General features: G+C 45.9%; 1 protein-coding gene across 4 annotated transcripts in view; it reads right to left on the reverse strand.

The window, feature by feature from the left end:
- The window catches only part of ZBTB7C (zinc finger and BTB domain containing 7C), a 164,617-nt gene that overhangs the window by 89,718 nt on the left and 54,404 nt on the right, over positions 1 to 20,495 (reverse strand). For 2 of the 4 annotated variants that reach the window (XM_054054503.1, XM_054054506.1), the window contains exon 2: positions 3,724 to 3,822. The gene's annotated coding sequence lies outside the window, so the exon portion shown is untranslated. Of the gene's footprint in view, positions 1 to 3,723; positions 3,823 to 18,469; positions 18,590 to 19,182; positions 19,230 to 20,495 lie in introns of those variants that run through there. The other 2 variants (XM_054054504.1, XM_054054505.1) reach the window with 2 other exon arrangements.

Consider the following 20,495-nt stretch of genomic DNA (forward strand, 5'->3'; position numbering starts at 1 on the left):
GGGTAGAGACCCTGCCTCACTTGGCCATTCTACCACGGTTTCTTGATGCAACATGGGCATTTGGCTACTACAACACTGAAACAAACCTAGGAGCAAACCAACCTCATACAATATCACCAGGGAGTGGGAAGAGGAGCCCAGCCCAAAACCCAGCCTCTTTAGCAGCTTTTCATCTCTCACGGTGGATTGTATTTCCATTCCCTAAGGATTTCCCTGAAAATTATCTCATAGATCACTCTACCTAGCACTAGAGATAGCATTTCCATTGCAACACAACCAAACGCAGGCAATTCACTCCTCTCACCTGGCATTTTCTTAAGTAACACAGTACAATAAAACAGCCTGCCTAGATTCCAGCCTAATCTAAAAACAACTTTATGGCTTCTAATTTTAGCACTAATCTTCCTTTGCTATGGTTGTGTGATTTCTAATTATTTTATCCCCAAGCCTTGCTTTGACGGATAGTTGTACCTTTTCCAATGCCAAGTGACTTGTAAAGTGCCTTTAAAAAATACGCTGATCGTTTCAGGTTCATTTTCAGTTCCTATGTAGATAATATTCTCATATATGGCTTCACTGTGGAAATAGTATTATTATTAAAATAATAATAATAATAAACTCAATAGACTTTAAAAAGGAGAGCTCTATTTCTTATGACGATCCTAGTCTGATCTTGTAAACACCATATTTTCTCTTAAAAGTTGTTAAAGAACATAAATAGTTACCCAGATACGGATCTCTTAATAATGCAGTGCCTTTGGCTTGGCATTGCTCCCAGAACATTTTGCCTTTATCTATCCTTATTTTCACGTTACAACACATCGAAGAGCAAGCGGCCACGCCGAAACCTCAGGGGGACTTTGTGAGGGCCGGTGTGAAGCAACAGCAGAGACGCTCTTGCCTTGACGCTCTCTGGGGACACTGCCTGTAAAAATCATATGATCATAGAATGGTTCGGGTTGGAAAGGACCTCAAAGCCCATCCAGTTCCAACCCCCTGACTTGGGCAGGGACACCTCCCACTGGATCAGGCTGCTTAAAGCTCCATCCAACCTGGCCTTGAACACCTCCAAGAATGGGGACACCCACAACTTCTGTGGGCAACCTGGGCCAGGACCTCCCAACCATCACAGGAAAACATTTATTCCTAAGATCTCATCTCAATCTCCCCTCTTTCAGCTGAAACCCGTTCCCCCTCATCCCATCCCTGCAATCCCTTGTAAAGAGCCCTCCTCAGCTTTCCTATAGCCCCTTTCAGTACCGGAAACCGCTCTAAGGTCTCCTCAGAGCCTTCTGTTCTCCAGGCTGAACAACCCAAACTCTCTCAGCCTGTCCTCACAGCAGAGGTGCTCCAGCCCTAAGGTCATCATCATGGGCCTCTATGGACTCACTCTAATAGATCCAATAGTCCTTCCTGTGCTGATGATTCCAGAACTGGACACAGGGCTCCAGGTGGGGGTCTCACAAGAGCAGAGCAGAGGGGCAGAATCCTCTCCCTCGCCCTGCTGGCCACACGGCTTTCAATGCAGCCCAGGACATGGATGGCTTTCTGGTCTGTAAGCACACTGCCAGCTCATGCTGAGCTTCTTATCCACCAGCACCCCAAGTCCCTCTCTTCAGGGCTGTTCACAATCCATTCTCTGCCCCACCTGGGCTTGGGATTGCCCCAACTCCGATGCAGGACCTTGCCTTGTTCAGCTTCATAAGGTTCACACAGCCCCACCTCTCCAGCCTGTCCAGATCCTTCTGGATGGCATCCCTTCCCTCCAGCATGTCAACCACACCACAGAGCTTGGTGGCATCAGCAAACCTGCTGAGGATGCACAGCAGCGAAGATCAGCCCTTGGCTGGAAGATGTGTTGCAGGGACTTCGGATGCGCCCACAGCCCAGGCTCCTCAACAGGCAGATGTTTCATCTCTCACCTTACTCACCAGAAACAACCTGTCTCTTCTCCTAATCACTAACCTAGATCAAATCCAGATCTTACACTGTTAAATTTGCATTAAAACTTATTGGGGAGAGGATGCTTCCTGTAGAACATTTTGGGATGCAGAGGCAGGCTGCTTCCTGCCTGCCTAGCTCTGTCACCGGTTTGCAGGTCCGCGTAGGACCTGCCACCAGCTGAGAGATGCAGACACGGGCCTGGTGGATGTTTGCTCGGTTATTTCCTTCCCCAGAATTTACACTGCACTCCGGTCAACTGGAAAACATTCATTTGACCTGTGACCTTTTTGTTTTAGTTACTCTCCAAGCTTTGACAGCAGCGGTTTAAACATAGAACATATGAGCTTAAGCACCAAGAAAACACCCCATCCCCACAAATTCAGGGTGGATGGGGAAAAAATACAGCACCGTAGCTCCTGACGGTGAACATATTTCTTTCTTCTCATTCTTCATTTCCCTCTCTTTCACTCTCTGAGCCTGTTTCACCAGCTGTGTCTTCTCCTTCTCTATTGGAAATGTGAGCTTAGCTGCCCACCGCCCACCACATCATTCAAGGGAGAAGGATATGGGTTGGTTTCTTTCTTAATTCCCCGCACAATGCCATGTATAGAGCATTTGAAATGGAGATTGTTAAAGCAGGAAGCCACCCAGTCAAAGTCCTCGGGCCTGGTCCTGAAAATGTCACTGTACAGAGCTGCAGGGGATGGAGAATAGTGCTCTGTTCCCGCATGGAGAGAGGATGCTCTGCATAAACAGCCAACAACCCACAATCCGTCCTCACATTACCCTGATCTTGAGAGCTGGGCTTTAACTTCTGCTGAAATCAGTGGGAAGCTGGTTTGTATTAACTGATTTATTGGGGGAAAATATCCAAGAGATGGGGCTACATGTATAACCCTCTGTTGACCGATACTCTCGTCAGCATAGAGAATTTTGTAAGGAATAGCAAATCGCTCAGGAAGCCAACCCTGCAGGAAATCCTTCATCCTTAGTGTTTCAGATTAACATCCACAGCATCCTGCTGGCTTCCTTCTTATTCCTCTCAAAACTCGCCCCCGAGATCCTCACTTCTCAAGCTCACGCTCGGCGTTTAAGCTGGCCTCGCTGGGCTGGTAGAAAAAGCCTTGGGTCAAATCCTGCCCATGCACCGCCAGGCAAGGCAACGGGCTGACACCACACCTCCGTAAGGATGAAGAGTAGGGCACTGCTTGGCCCTGAGCTGTTTGATTTCCATCTGTCCACCTCGGAGAAAAGATCTAAAGTTTCTCAAAGGTACAACAGTAAAGCCAGATTAGGAGGAGAGAATGCAGCTGCTGTGAAGCCAGGTTAATAAGATTTTCACCATTTATTTTTCTGCAGAAAATAGTCGCTAGATTTATTTTTAAAAGCAGGATCCTGCAGCTGTAGGTTTTAAGCCCTTCTTAAATGTCTGACCTGAACAAGCATCCTTGACAACAAATGCTAATTTTTTAAGCCTTTGATTTCTTCTGATGAGAGTGAAAAACTCTTATTTTTTGTTTGCTTTTACAGCTTTCTGCCAGTTAACTTCAAAAGAACTTCCCAAGTAGGAATGCAAAGGACATACTTTGCTTTATGTTTGAGGGAACAATCATTACTATTTTATTATCAAGCCACTGATCTATAGAGTGACAATGTTCAGAAGGGAAAGAAATCCATGGATTTGTGGGATGGACAACTAGGAATGTCATTTCAGATCATCTGCATAGCCCAGAACACCAAATTTCACCCGTCAACCAGGCAGAGAATTAGAATAATTACCTAGGGCCTGATCCTGAAAGGTGCTGAGTGCAGTCAAGTGGTCTCCACTCCCATAGAGGTCAGTATCACAGGGGCTCTCAGCAGGGTCAGCCTTGGAGCCTGGACAAAAGAAGATAGGTTTGTCTTAGTTCAGTCTTTTGTAAAAAAAAACTAAAAAATAAAAAACCTGTAAATGCTATAATTAAAAGAACCTGCATTCCAGCTCCATGTGCTGTTCCCATATTCCCGTAAGGGAAGCTAACACAAGGGTCATGCAGAGCATGGCTGGTGAGATGCTCTTCAACCCAGAAGTATTCTCTGCAGATCACAGATGAATGCCTGCAGCACACATGAGAGAAACTACACCGGCACGGATACGTCCAAGGAGCTGCACGACACATCTAGGAACACCAGAATGATGTTCCTCAGGAGTACCGCTTTATCCAAGACATTACACGTGGACGCATACACTATCAACACCGTCGCGGAGCTAACACACCTTCCTGGCAGAAGGCAGACTCCAGCATTGCCTTGCCAAGTCTACGGGAAGCGATAAACCTGGAGATAAGATAAGTTTGCCGTGTTTTTCGGGGAGGAAGCCTAGGAACACCCCTCCATGCTCCCTGCTGGCTGACAGTAACATGCAGCATGCCATCCCCGGGCAGGCACAGCTGTGCCAAGAGCAGGGTGAAAGGAGGGAAGAGGATGACGGGGACAAGATGACAGCACTTTTCTCCACGCAGCCCTTTGTTTTGGGAGGTCCCTGGAGATGCTCGGCTCGGGGTGGCCAAGTCCTTCTTCTTTCCCTATAAGGGAAACGGATGAGGGAAGGAAAACAATGTTCTCTCCTCACTTGCCTAATGGAAGAAGAAAAGCACAGTGATCCTTTCCAAAAATGTCTTTTGAGGAACAGAAGACGATTGAGCCTGAAGGCCCAGTATTTCTGGTTTATTTATTTTTGGATGAATTCCAGCATGGCAGTGTCTTTCTGTCCTTCTTCCAGGCTCTTACAGGACTTGCCCACAGCTACATGGATCAAGCTACACGGCTTGCACAGACTCCAAAGCTAGTTGGGCATTTAGCATCCAGCACCTTGCAGAGGTGCTCACCAAAGGTGAGATTCCTCCACCAGACCCCATCACTAGCAAGCCTTGGCCACAGGGTGGAAGGGACAAAGGCGCATCACCCACCCATAGCCCTGGTCCAGTGTGATTATTCCACAGGAAAAGTCTTCCGCAGCCTAATCCCACTGCAAACTGGGACTAAAACCTACTAAAGCCAAAACCAGCATCAGTCCCTTCAATGCTCAGCGGCCGTGGTTGCAACAAGCAGAAGGGGATTTCTGCCATGCTGACTGCTCATGGAAAGTCCCTGACTGGCCCACAACTGTGGAAAAAATGGAAAATATAACTTTAATACCAAGTGTGTGGCAGGCCGTCTATTTTTCTCTCTTGTGACTAGTTACCATGGATAGATTTCTGAGGTCAGCCGTGCAATTGTTCACTGCGCTGCTCCTACTAAACAGAGGAGGAGCAAATCATCCCATTCATGCCGTACTTTAATTTCCAGAAATTCTTTATTCATTTGTTTGCTTAAATTATTTTTCTCATTTAAAGAAACAATGCTGTCTGACAAAGTGAGGGCCCAAATCTCTTGAGTAACCCTGCTGTGGTTCATTACTTCTGTGCTAGACCAGTAATTTTGCTAAGAAATAGCAAAAACTTATAGAAAACCTTCTTTCCAGAATGCAGAGGGGCAGGATATTTTAACAAACTCACTGCTGTATTCCAGTCATGTTGCAGGTGAGTGATACCCTAGGCAAGGAACAGGTCCTCGTCAGGGATACTGTATAAAAGCAGGTACCCTGTGTGGAGCTTTGTTCATCCAAAGGGGCTGAAGGTCTCCAGAGAGACCTTATAGCAGCCATCCAGCACTTAAAGGGGTCTATAGGAAAGCTGGGGGGAGCCTCTTTATCAGGGAGTGCAGGGATGGGATGAGGAGGAATGGTTTGACACTGAAAGAAGGGAGATTGAGATGAGATCTTGGGAAGAAATGTCTTCCTGTGAGGGTAGGGAAGCCCTGGCTCAGGTTACCCAGAGAAGGTGTGGCTGCCCCATCCCTGGAGGTGTTCAAGGTGAGGTTGGATGGGGCTTGGAGCCCCTGATCCAGTGGGAGGTGTCCCTGTCCAAGTCAGGGGGTTGGAACTGGATGGGCTTTGAGGTCCCTTCCAACACAAACCGTTCTATAATTTTATGAAGGCACCATAGATTGAGCTTCCTTCACTCAAAGCCACATCCCTCAGCTGCAGAAGGGGACCCGGACATCCCTGTCTCTCCACTGAGCCTTATATTGCTCAAATCATAGCTCGGCTTGGAAACAGGCTCCCAAAGCATCCCAGTCCTCATGCTACAATGCAGACTGGTTTATCACAGCACACTGGGATGAAGTAGATTGTACTGGAGGTGGGTGTGCTGGAAGAGGTGGGCATGCATAGCCCATTTTGCTAATGATACGGAATCCAAAGTAAACACAACACCTGCTGATTTCCTGAGCATAAACTGCCCTTCTCACTAGTTTTACTAACCTCTTTCCAGGACTGAACCTGAACAAATTAAAATAAACACAGAGCAGAGCTTGTGGAAAACAAGCAAACACAAAATGTATTTATATGTATATATGTGTGTCTCAGCCCAATAAAGCTCTGTTGAGAACCACATGCAGGTGAAACTTGTCCTATGTTGGATGAGAAGCTGGCAACACTACCTTCTCCTTACAAGGACATTTGCCCTACAAGTGCCTCTGCGGCTCCTTGATATTATTTTGACAATAGGATTTGTCAAGGCAACAGCTACAGATGTTTGCACATAGTCTACTTGCTTATCCAGTGATAACACCGCATGCCTGGGACAGCCGAACAAATCATACTGCATAAATAATAAATAAATGGCTCGGTTAATCAGAAAGAGGTGGTGAGCAATCCAGAGATTCCCACAGACTCCCTGCCGTGAGGAAGGAAACAAGAAAATGCCCTGACCTAAGCAGGGGTGAGTCTCACACACACACACAGATCACAAGGAGATCACAGGAGCCGTTTGCAGATCACTTACTGAACATGAATAATTCAAGCAGAAGCGGCTGGAAGTGGAGCTCACCACCAGTGCTTTGGCAGGTTTTGTTTTATTGATCAAGGCAAAGAAACCACAAGCCCCAACCAAAATACTTAGCCTGGTGCTGCCAGTGTCGTGACTTTACTGCGAATCTTGTGATATGCGGCATTTCGCCAGATCCCCAGCTGACGAGGAGCATCGTTTCTCTTTCTCCTCCCGTCGGTTTTGTGAATATTTGGCTGGGTATGGGGGGAAATGATGTAATTGTTTGAAACCTTTAGGACTCACTAGCAGTCCACAGCACAGTCACACAAATCATAGGATCACACAATGGTTTGGGTTGGAAGGGACCTTTAAAGGTTCCATTGCTCCAACTCCCCTGCAATCAGCAGAGATATCTTCAACTCCATCAGGTTCCTCTGAGCCCCATCCAACCTGACCTGGAATGTTTCCAGGGATGAGGCATCCACCACCTCTCTGAGCAACCTGTGCCAGTGTTTCACCACCAAAATTTCTTCCTTCTATCTAGTTCGAATCACCCCTCTTCTAGTTTAAAACCATTCCCCCTTGTCCTATTGCTTCAGGCCCTGCCGAAAAGTTTGTCCCTGTATTTCTTATAAACCCCTTTTAAGTAATGGAAGACTGAAATAACGTCTCCCTGCAGCCTTCTCTTCTCCAGGTTCAACAACCCTAAACCTCTTAGTCCACCACACAAGAAGTGTTTCAGCCCTTGGATCATTTCTGTGGCCTTCTCTGGACCCACTCCAACAGATCCGTTTCTGAGCATTGCAGAGCCAGTAAAAAACAATGAAAAAAGGCAGAGAGAGTAAAGACAGATGGTGGCAGTCAAACACAACTTTGGCGCAACCTGAAGAAACCCCAAACTCATGCCCCTGAAAGGACATTGCCATGTCTTGATTGCCAACATGAAGACTGTTGTTGTCTGTTATCGAGGGGCAGATCTCCCACACTGAGTCGGAAATGGGGCACCCAGTGAGCCTGGGGACACCTCATCCTAGAAAACACCAGTGTCAAGCAGGGATTTGACAGAGAGGACTCTGCCTTAGCAGCATTTCCAAAGGTCCCCAATGGAAAGACATTCTCCACTGCTACTGACATGCTCTGGGATTTGGAAACCTTTGGGAATTCCTGTCCTGTATCCACAGACATACATTGTCCTGCTTCAGTTCACCCCTACGCCTTGCACAGCTGCCAGGCCTGGATTTGACCCCAAAACCAGACACCAAGCTCTTCTCCAGAAGAACTGAGAGAAAATGGTTGTGATGATCAGAGACCTGGTCACAGTCCCCTCGCACAAAACCGATTTCTTGATATTGATATAAAACATATTTCTCGTCAGGCTGAGAGAGATGGGGTTGTTCAGCCTGGAGAAGAGAAGGCTCTGGGGAGACCTTAGAGCAGCTTCCAGTGCTGAAAGGGGCTCCAGGAAAGCTGCAGAGGGGCTCTTGATCAGGGACAGCAGGGTTAAGATAAGGGGAAATGGTTTTAGGCTGAAAGGGGGGAGATTTTGATGAGATCTTAGGAAGAAATGTTTTCCTATGAAGGTGGTGAGGCCCTGGCCCAGGTTGCCCAGAGAAGTCAAGGATTCCCCCTCCCTGGAGGTGTTCAAAGCCAGATTGGATTGGGGTTGGAGCAGCCTGATCCAGTGGGAAGTGTCCCTGCCCATGGCAGGGGGTGGGACTGCATGATCTCTAAGGTTTCTTTCAACCCAAAACATACTATGGTTCTATGATTCCAAATTGCATGAAATGTGTCTGACTCAAAAACCACAGTGATAGGAGAAGACATTCACCTAAGATCACAGCACAAAAATCCCAATAAATTTGGTTCTCAGACTAAACCTCATAAGATGTGTCCAGGTGTCCCAAGCTAGGTGTAACCTTTGATGTCACCAGGAAACAAGTCTACGCTTTCAATCTGTCCTTGAACATGAAAGTACTGGTTCTATCCACACTTTCTCTCATTCTTAAATTATTTAAGTTTAACCTTCTGTGTTAAAAACATCATTCAGCACCGCTCATTGCCTGTAGCATCCTTAATCTAGAAAGCTCAGCCTGGAAGTGACATCTCACTGGTATGTACTACAGATGCTCTATTACCCATATCAAGAAAATTTTACTTCAGTCTTTAGTATAAACTGAATGTCTCCAGTAGGAAACCCATTTCTTGCCAAGAGCTAGAGAGATGTCTTCATAGACTGAGCACAGGCTGCACATGACTCATTGCCACGTAACCCCAGAATAATTACTTGGCCACACACCGTATCTGATCTTCAGGGCTTTGGGTTCCCCATTCTTGTTTTTTTCATTCCATGCAGAAAAATTAACCAATTAATAAATGTCTGACAGATGTTCTTTGAAAGAGCTATCACGTCTTCAAAACACAAGATGATGAAAGGAGTAACCGAGTAGATTAGACTGACCAGAAAAGCAAGGATTGTGGCATGAGAGTGGAAAGCACAGCTTTAAATCTTCCTCTGATACTGAGGATGATTTTTATTTGCATATCAAACTGTGTGCCAACTAGCTGTATATAAAACTATGATGAAATTATACCGCGTATCTCACCAAAGTGAGGAAACACCCGGGCTGGGCTGCATAATCACACTTCACTCTGCCCCTCCAGGTCTTCCTTGTTCTAGCTCCTAATGATCGTGTACTATTTCCCAATAACACACAGAACAATGTGCATCTTTTGCAATTATATAGATGTATACGCAACATTTCCATATACCATAAGCTACTTTGTGTGTGCTGGGACCTCTGCATCTCCCGTGGCCATTTCAGGATCATTATTTTTTCACCCTCCTCCAGGTAGTTATATCTGCCTGTCATCCCTTGCCTCAGACTCTCACCTCCTTAGGGCAAGCTTTGTCTCTGTTGAGGCTTCCTGCAATGAAAGCGGGGTTCCTTCTTCAAGGTCTATAGGTGACACTGGGATGCAAACAGTAATAGAGATGCATGCTTTCATTTTACACATCAAGAGGAACGCTGGGATGTAATAACCTGGTGTCGGAACTGCACCATGTGCCTCAAGTGTGCCCTGGAAAGGGCGTGCACTTGTAGTCAAACTAACTGACTGAATGAGGTCTTTGTGCTCTGCCAGATATTGGCAGAAGCCAACATGCAAAGTTGGAGCCTACGGTCCCGTCTGCATGCACAGCTACTACTGGTTACAGACAGTACTGCCTGAAGATTGGCCAACCGTGCTGCCCCATGTATGCAGGGAAATGACTGGGGAGAAGGTGCAAACAGTGCTGGTGCTCCTCATGGTTTTGTCTAGATGATGAGCACTGGTGCAGGTCCCTGTAGAACTAAACCAGGCAGCTGTGTGATCCCAGCCCATCCCAACATCTGAACTCAGCGGTTCTACCCTTTTTCAACACTTGGAAATGAAAATGGGACTTAATAGATACTGTTGTTACGATGGTTATGTCCCAGTTATGTCCCCCTTCCTCTCTTGCTGCCTTCACTAACTTAGAATCATAGACTCATAGAATCATAGAATCACCAGGTTGGAAAGGACCCACTGGATCATTGAGTCCAACCATTCCTAACACTCCCTTAAACCATGCCCCCAAGCACTTCATCAACGCATTCCTTAAACACCTCCAGGGAAGGCGATTCAACCCCCTCCCTGGGCAGCTGTTCCAGTGCCCCATGACTCTTTCCGAGAAGAATTTTTTTCTGATATCCAACCTGAACCTCCCCTGGTGGAGCTTTAGGCCATTCCCCTTGTCCTGTCCCCTGTCACTTGGGAGAAGAGCCCAGCTCCCTCCTCTCCACAACCTCCTCTCAGGTAGTTGTAGAGAGCAATAAGGTCTCCCCTCAGCCTCCTCTTCTCCAGGCTAAACAACCCCAGCTCTCTCAGCCGCTCCTCATAAGACTTGTTCTCCAGCCCCTCACCAGCTTCGTTGCTCTTCTCTGGACACGCTCCAGAGCCTCAAGATCCTTCTTGTGGTGAGGGGTACTTGCCTCTTTTACCCACAGACAGTCATGTTATTCTCTATGATGGTCTACAACGTCCAAATCACTGCTCAGGGCCCCGAAAAACAGTGACTCTGCTCCCTCTGAGCTGCCTTTGTGATGGCTGGGGAAGATTCGTTCTCCATAGCTTTAGAGTGAAACAAGACATCAACAGGATCAACTGCTACCATGGGCAACTGTACCATCTTCTGATGACTGGCAGTCTCCCTCCACTCACCTAGAGCCACCGAATTAATCTGGCAGGAGGTTCAAGACCAGGAAACAGAGATGATTTCCCTGCAACAGATGGTGGATTTACGGAACTCACCAAAGGGCTTGCAGGAGCAAGCGTGCATGGCTTTCAGGATAGACTAAATGATCCACTGGGAATAATAAAGAGATGCACCACAACAGGATCAGAAAATTCCCATTGCTGGAAACAGGACTTCCTATTTCAATTAGATCAAGGGAAGGACCCCATACCACAAATTTCTTGTCGCTGCCACTGTATTTGGTTTGCAGGTGACTTACGGCCCCAGGCAAGGTCAACACCATCGTACAGAGTCAAAAGAGTTCCCATCTCGGATGGGTGGGACAGACACATTGTGGGAAGCATTTTACTGGTGGGGAAGTGTCACCCAGACACCATGTAAGATATGTGGCAGAGAAAAGCTGTGCCCAAGGTCATAATCAACCCTGACTCCTGAGCCCCCTGCCAGTTTCTAACGAAGCCCCTGTCCTCCATGGTTGATAGACACTGCTCCTGACTGTCTCCCCTGTAGCTCATACACTGATGTATCTTGAGGAACATCTTTGTCCACATGGAAATCTTGCCCAGGCAGGAAGTGAAAACATTGGACATGAATGGAGGAGCTGTAACACTCTGCGATAGCCGGAATTCCTAGATGTGTTCAGCTCTAAAGCATTCAATGCACGTGGAACACACCACTGAAGGGGAGCAACACTTCTGTTCATGCACCCGCAATATCATTCACCTTCTTCATGATCTTGAGATACCACTTTCGGGTTGGGATTGATGTTAACCGCTCTGAGCTTTCCCTGTAGATGTGCTACCAAGTAGGTCTTCCAGGGAAATCCCAGGCATAAACATGCCATCCCTACATATGATGGCAGCAAGGAATGAGCCTGCATTCTTCGGGATCATATTTTTGCTAAACGGAAGCAGCAACTTTGGCTAATTTGAGCGATTAGGCACATATTCAGGCATAAAATATTAATACGAGAACAAATCAAAGGCAGCTTTGCAGGCTGGGCTTCTGCTTAGAATTCATTACATACATAAAAAAAAATAAAAAAAAGAAGAAAAAAAATAAAAAAGGTTTTTATCTATTCAAGTACGTATGAAAAGGTATAAATTCCTGCCTGACTACAGCACTTGGCCTCGCTGCGCTGGTAATTGGAACCAGCGTGCTCTGCTTCCCAGGTGTCCCATTCACAAGTGCGAGAGGGAAGCATTCAATTTTTCAATAGGAAATTTCATCGCTAGAAAACAATCCACCTTCCTTGCCTCCAAAGAAAAAACAGAGTTCTCTCCTCGACCACAGTTTCAGCTTACTACCAGTCCCAGCCAGAGCTGCCGGCGGGCAGGAGGAAAGGCTGCAGCACCGACTCTGCAAACCATCCCAAAGCCATGAGAGCGCCTTCAACACCACGAGCTCCTTGGTTTTTTTTTCTCTTGTAAACACACTGAGTCCTTTTATTTTTCTTTGGGATTGCTCAGAGGTCCACATGGCAACTTTTAGCTCCATAACCACATGGGCTAAACAATCCCAGATTTTGTCATGACCATTTTCCTTAGATTTTTAGCTTTCTAACCAGTTCCAGAACTTGGACTTCATGGGAAGTACCCACACGTACTCAAGGGTCATGCTAACAAGCAAAAGGATATTTTGCACAGGGATTTCCCCAGAGACAGAACACACTTTAAGTGAATTTTTATGACCTTGGGACACCCTCAGTCATATCAAACTGAGCAAAAAACACCTTACACCACCAGGTTTTTTTTAACAGCATTTTTTTAACATCTATTTAATTCCTGAAGTTGTTTAGGAATTTAGGAAGTTTAGGAATTGGAGAAGTTTAATAAGACTTCAGGACCACAAAAACCCATGGCAAACTCCAGAAGGGCTCAAGAAGGAAAAGTGACAGTCAGAGGGACTAAGCAGCCAAGGACAGATGAAATGCAGCAGTGACCACCAGAAAAACGGTGCAAAACAACTTCTGATAGTGGTTACTGTAAGGATCAACCTTCGGGATTAAATATTCAGAAGCAATCATCCTGTGCTTCTGTATCAGTAGTGCAAATTTAGAAATCAAAATTTACTTCTACTTTTAAAATTTAATTGGAAAGATATATTCCTTCGTTATTTATGTATTTTAAAGCATTAACTAATAGTTCAGCCCACAGATAACTGGAATCATAGAATGGTTTGGATTAGAAGGGAGCTTAAAGCCCATCCAGTCCCACCCCTGCCATGGGCAGGGACACCTCCCACTGGATCAGGGGCTCCAAGCCCCATCCAACCTGGCCTGGAACACCTCCAGGGATGGGGCAGCCACCACTGCTCTGGGCAACCTGGGCCAGGGCCTCCCCACCCTCACAGCAAAACATTTCTTCCTAAGATCTCATCTCAATCTCCCCTCTTTCAGCTTCAAAACCTTCCCCCTCCCCCTGCACTCCCTGATCAAGAGCCACTCCCCAGCTTTACAAGTCTTGGACTTGTAAAGGACTCCCAACCTGGACTTGTGATTGATGGCAGGAGATGGGTGGACAGGTAAAGCTGAGGGCAGCAGATGGAGTAGAATAAGCAAAGCTTAGCACAAAGTCAGCATGGAATCACATGAAACATTGGATAATTTGGAAGGCATTCGATGTTCCACCTCTCCAGTCGGACATCATTCGAAGAAAACAGGGTACAACTCCCCCAAACCTATGCTGAGTTGGGCACAGGATGCTTTGCACAGCCCTGAAGGAAGACATAAAGGATATAGCATCAAAGCACTGAAAGGGTCCTCAAGAAGTCTTCCGATTCACCCCTGGACCAAAGCAAAGGACATTCAAGGACGCGTGGGAGATGCTTCTCTAGTTCAGGACTGCAGCACCAAAACACAGGTCCTTGGTGTCTCACCAGCTTTTTCTTTAGAGGTTCTTTACTGCTCCAAGTATGTGCTTTTAATGGGAAGATCCAACATTGGACCCTGCCAACTCCTCAACAAGCCAAGAAAGTCAGGGAACACTTTATATCTACTGGACTTCATCCTAGCTTTTACATGCAAGTCTTGGATCATCTTGTTTACCCCAAGCCCTAATCCAGACCTGAACACCATAGTTTATTGCTGTCCTAAATCACAACAAATTCTGGAGCAAATGGAAAGTAAGCATCTATTTTTGCAAGCCCGGATCACCTTTGCTGAGAGACCACCAAAGCTTTTCCTAGAGTTATTAACCGCAATCACCAAAACACATTCCACCTCTGCTCCTGTCCTGCCTCTTCAAGGGCAAGATGGCAGCACTCGAGCTGCAGCGCTGATTGTCCTATTGTTCCACAAAGTGGTTCCTCTCTGGCAAATTGAACACTGAGAGCCATCAGAGAGAGCCCGAGACAAAGGGACCAATGCCTGTTTCCGGGATTATTAGAGGGAAACAGAAAGAAACCTCTTGTAGAATCTTCGTGGCACTTAACATGACAGCTGGAAATAACGGATAGGACAAAACAGAGCAAAGATGATTTAAATTAGGCAACTCTCGGAAAGCGGTGTTCACTTAGGCTTCCAAAGGAGAATTGCAATTTCTCGTCTATGTGCACTCCTCCTCTGCAAGGTACACACACACACAACCCCTTTTTAGGTGCTCTATAGAACATTTGTTCAATTTGCCAGAGAACATTGCATCCCTTCCATTAGGAGATGGAAAAGGTGCAAATGAGCAACATCAGCTGCGGGTCATCAATCTTTAAACAAAAACAGCCTTTAATTTCTATCCACTGCCAAAAGTTCAGAGACCTGTAGGTAGAGATTTACATATACATGCTTCAGAAATCATTACACAGCTCCTCCAAAATCACCTGGAGGAGAAGGGCCCCACTCCTGCTTGTGGGATTTGACCCAGATAAATTGAAAAAGGCTCTGAAGAAATTTAAATGCTGTCTCATGCCAATGCCCACTCAGTGGGATCAGTGCGGTGCTCATTTTAAGTAACAGGAAAGTCCCGTCTGTACCCATCACCTTGATTCTGCTCCGGAGAGCTCGCCCTCGCTGCCTGGCAGCACACTTCGGGGTTCACCCCTTTTCTGATGCTACGTCTTCTGCCAGAGTTGGACCCAGATGAAGTCACACTCAGTGAGTGCTGGTATAAGAGGAACCACGGGCATCTGCTCTGGGCTCCCTGCGTGTGTGGGTGCAGCTTCCCAGCTCAAGCAAGGCATTCCCAGGGACTCTTGAGATGGCAGGCTTGGCTTCACCCCTCCATTCTGTCCCTTCTAGGAAACGTCACTTTCACCAGCACGGAGCAACACCACTGCTGAAATGAAACACCAGCACAAGAGCTCCTTCCCTTTGCTGTGGCAACCAGCTCCTAAGTAGCCTTCTCCATAGCTACTGCTCAAAGTATCCCTGTTTGCTGTCAAGACTCCAAAAACCATGGAGCTCCACTACCAGTGTGCCAGGACCTTCCTGGGTCGCTCTCCTCATCAACCTCATTTCATCAGGGCACCGAGGAACCCTGCCTGAGGCATTCGATGGACCAGGGTCCTGCAGGATTTTTGCACCCACATCACTCCGGGCAGGATGTCTCTGCACCAGAGCCCCTGCTCCACCCAGAACAGAGGGACCAAGGGAGAAGATCCCACCCTCTCTCCCATGGTGGTTGTCAGTAGGGCTCAGTCCCCAGAGGACTTCCCAAGGCACAGGACACTGAGAGCAGCCCCAGCTGCATGGGTCAAGCCATTCTCAGTCCGGTGGGGAGAGGAGTGGAGAAATACACGTGTTGCACAGGGTGAATTAGCAACCCGTCTGGTTTCAATAGATTTGCTTTCACCCTGGCAGCAAACCACCTTTCCAGGCACAGTGCTTTAGTTTTATGACCTGAAACACCGTACAAAGCAGCTCCGGAGCATCTGAGGATGCAGCCACGCAAATCCTGCGCTCATCACCGACAGATAAAAGCCTGCTTCAAATGGTTCCCCATGCACGGAGCCCTCTGGAAGCACCTTTGCAGCAATAGGTGCTTCACACCCTCCTTGTAGCTGTCCTGTCTGGCCACCCAAAGCCTTAGGACATCATAGCAGCAGTGGTGGGACTCATCCCAGCAACAAACACTCCAGGGACTCAAAGAGAGGAGTCTTCATATCATCTCCCACAACATCACCCCTCTGCAGATACCTGTGGGTCTTTGTTCTGCAAAGGCTGCCTTTGCAGTGCAAGGGGAAAAAGCTCCAGCATCAGGTAAGGCTCATGGATGTGGTGGTCAGAGTTAGGAATGTCGCTCTGGATTTGTGCAGCACCTGGCACAGTGGGACCTGATTGAGCTGTTCCTTCTTCTTCTGCACCACCTGTATGCAGCAACGGCTGTGGCAGAGGTGGAAGAGGAGGAGGAGAAAGGATAAGAAGGAGGAGGAGGAGAAAGGATAAGGGGAAGGAGAAGGGGAAGGAGAAAGGATGGATGTGTTTGGGGATAGATGCTGGAGAATTGACCAGACACTGTAACAGGAACACACCAGGCAGTGTGGAAAGTGAAAACCAATCTGCCCCCACAGATGCACTATTCCCTTTCCTTCAGTCTTGCTTGTGAAAAATGTGGCTCGGGATAATTGGAAAGGAAACTATGGGTGGTGTGAAAGTGGGACAAGATAACCTCTGTTCCAGAGCCTCACAGCTGGAAGGCTCATGACCTGCCCCTCGCAAGTGCCGCAACGGACATTGGTCCAGAGAGGGCTTGCAGAAGAGAAAAAAGCTTCCAGCTGAGCTTCCTACCATGGGATTCATCCGGTGCAAGAGCACAGCAAAGCTGAGCTGAGGGACCAGGGCTCTCACCCCACTCCCACCCCTGTCCATGAGCCCCTGTGTGACCTCACATCTGGTAACATCTGCTTAGAGCACCACTGCATAAAACGACCACATAGGTGAAGATGTGGGCATGAACAACCTCTACAAGATGACCATGGGATTGGGAGGGCAGTGGGATGCAGGAGTAACTGGAGCACCAATATGATGGGCAGATGTCCCTTCATGATGCTCCTCCGTCCTTTACTCAAACCATCCAGAAAACTGCTGCTGGGGCTCTTGATGCACAGCAGACTGAAAAGTAGCTCACGGTGAGCGTTCCACACCGCCACAAATAAGTGTACAAGAGAGACAGGAATACACATGGGAATATTTGGAGCTTTATCATCTTCCTGAGAGGTAGTGCAAATTACCACTTTTTGCTACAGCTGACAAGAAGATTGTAAAGTATCAAGGGCTGAATGATACTGCAGGTGGAAAAATTCTTACAGATAATCTAATCTAATCTAATCTAATCTAATCTAATCTAATCTAACTTTCACGGTATTTTCAGTACAACAGTGCCTACCATAATTTCAGAGTGGTACTTCAGAGCTGATCTTAATGGAATTAAGATTAAAACGTGAATAACTCCTCAGTTCAACCTGCTCCTTACTGGAAAGACGGAAAGAAAAGGAAAGAAAACAGAAAATAAGAGAAAAAGAAATTACAAAAGGGAGAAAAGTAAAAAGAAAAGGGAAAAAAATGAAAGGCAAAAGAAAAAAAAAAAAGAAGAAAAATTGAAAGCCAAAGGCAAAAAAAAAGGAAAATAAAAGAAAAAAGGAAAGTAAAAGGAAAAAAGAAAAAGAAAAAAAAGAAGAAAAATGAAAAGCCAAAGGCAAAAAAAGGAAAATAAAAGGAAAAAAGGAAAAATAAAAGGAAAAAGGAAAATAAAAGGAATAAAGAAAAAGAAAAAAAAGAAGAAAAATGAAAAGCCAAAGGCAAAAAAAAGGAAAATAAAAGGAAAAAAAGAAAAAGAAAAAAAAGAAGAAAAATGAAAAGTCAAAGGCAAAATAAAGGAAAATAAAAGGAAAAAAGAAAAAGAAAAAAAAGAAGAAAAATGAAAAGCCAAAGGCAAAAAAAGGAAAATAAAAGAAAAAGAAAACAAAAAATAAAAAAGAAAAAAGAAAAAAGAAAAAAGAAAAAAGAAAAAAGAGAAAAGAAAAAATAGAAAAAAGAAAAAATAAAGAATAAAAAATAAAAAACAGAAAAGAAAAACTAAAAAAACGAAAAAAGAAAAAAGAAAAAAGAGAAAAGAAAAAAGAAAAAGGAAAAAAGAAAAAAGAAAAAGGAAAAAGAAAAAAGAAAAGAAAAAGGATAAAATCCATAGAAAATACAGAGAAAGAAGGAAGGAAACTAAAAGGGAGAGAAAAAGGGGGGAAGTAAAAGGGGAAAAAAACAAAATGAGGGGAAAAGGTAGAAGAAAAAGAAAAGGGAAAAAAAAAGGCTAAAGAAAAATGGAAAAGAAAAATCCAGCAAGCACAAAAATCCAGAGAATTGATAGTTGCCAGATACCAAAGGAATAACCTCAAGTCATTTTTTAAAAGGTCCAAGTCCTTCTTAATAAGATGCCTGACAGTCTGTGAATTACACAGCCAGAAAACTTCTACTTACATGTGACATTTGCTGGTAGGAATAAATCAGGGCTCAGAAAGGAGGAGACGCTTTGGAGTTCAATGGGTATTATCCTAACTCCGACTGTATGAGTGGTGGTTTGAATGCAGGACATTGTCATCCAGACAAACAGGCGATGTTCATAACCAATGGTAATTTGTAGGACGCATAATTTGCTGCTACCAAAATAGCACAGCATGTGGGGGTTTTTGCCCTTTTTAGTATATAGTCGTGCCGTTTCTTTTGGCTTGTTGAAAGAAATCTGCTCCGCATAAGCGGAGCGAGAGCTCAGACCTTCAGCAGCTCATACAAAACAGGTGGCCAGGCACCAGGGGAAAAGCAGCTTCTTTGTAAAAGCTAATAAAATTAATAGATGATTATGGAAAATGGAGATGAAACCGGCTTTTCTTTCCAAAGCAGAAAGTCAGAGATAAACTAAGTTTACACTGCATAAGCGCTGATTGAAAACACATCATTGCCACCACCTCTCCGAGTTTTACCAACACGCAGAGTTTTCACCTGAAGGGATATTTAGGAAAAGAAGAGCCCCAAGCTCACGGCTGGATGCAAAGATCAGCTGCCCCTGGATGTTGGCTTAACATCAACCAGTCTGGGGGCTCGTGAAAGTCAGGTGAAGATACACTTGCTGTCTTAAGCCTTCAGCCCTGCCATCATCATCTCCCAACCAGACCAGAGCGCGCAGCAGCACTTACGTGAAAGTTGAAATTTGGATCTGGTTATGTCCCAATCCTTTAATTTTCCGGGGGGGGGGGGGGGAAACGTTAGGAGGTCTCTCTCCTGTATACTCCAAGGCGACTCTCTTAAACTGTTGGTTATTTCATGGTGGATTCAACAAAAACAACAACAACAACAACAAAAAATAGAAGGGAAAAAAAAATAAAGCAAATACCCACCCCAGAAAATAAATGCCTGTATCCCTAACAAAGCAGCAGGGTGGAGCCAGCACACCCTTATATTTAGCTGCAGGCAAAGCCTTAAAGTTGTAGTACATTTATTTCCTACGAATCACGTCAAAGCTGCAATGTCAAAAACCCCCAGACTCTTCCTATCTGTCCCACTCTGTCTCCCATGGGGAACACCAGGGTTGTTGTCAACACCATTTTATTGTTATTTTCTGAGCTTGGGAGGTGTGGGATGGATCAGAGGCTCCAACAGGTTCAGCTGAAGTTACCTCAAGCTAAAGTAAATGCAGTTTCCTGCAACCCTGGGCTATCAATTTATATTTTTTTTTACAGTGGAAAAAAGTATTTAGAAGGTTTAAGTCACGCCTCATAATATTTAGAAAAGGCTTAAGGGCTGACTGCTGGTCACAAAGGCTCTAAATTCCTACTATTTCTACCTGCCCCAGCAGAGCAAGCCTGGGCAGCCGTCAAAGTCAAAGCCCATCTGCAGAAGGCACGATCGGCTGGGATGTCCAACGCAAACAGACATGGAGAAGAAGGGAAAATGGGAGCTATGGAGAGGTGGCGGGACCTGCCTCCATCCCCTCCTGAGACTGCATCCACTCCTGACTGCCCCACTGCCCCCCTCTTGGCCATTGCAACTCACTTTCATGCGATGCCAAGCGCCTGGGCACCGCGGCAGATGTCACACGCGGAATTGCTGCCTCCTTTGCCAAAGCGCAGGGACAGCAGAAGGTTTGGCCAGCCCATAAAAATTAGCATCTGCACTTTGCCACTCGCACAGCTGTACCGTGACAGAAGGGTCTAGAGCCAGGGTTATCTATGGGGACATCGTTGGGAAAAGGGAAATAAGTCCATCACACCACAACAGAAGCTGCCACTGACCTTCCAAGGATCCTTAAGCAAGCTTTGAGGAAAAACCTTGGAGGAAAGAATGGGAAATTTCACCTTTCTTAGTATTTACCCTTTAACTTTTCAGCAAAGCTGAGTGCAGAAGAGTGCCTGAAAACCCTGAAGAGAAGAAATCAATCATTTGCTTCCTGAGCTATTATCTACAGAATTACCAGGTTACTCATCCACTCATTTTTTCTTCATTCCATCAA

Source organism: Cuculus canorus, chromosome Z (genome assembly GCF_017976375.1).
Source record: "Cuculus canorus isolate bCucCan1 chromosome Z, bCucCan1.pri, whole genome shotgun sequence".
In the NCBI taxonomy this organism is placed as follows: Eukaryota; Metazoa; Chordata; class Aves; order Cuculiformes; family Cuculidae; genus Cuculus; species Cuculus canorus.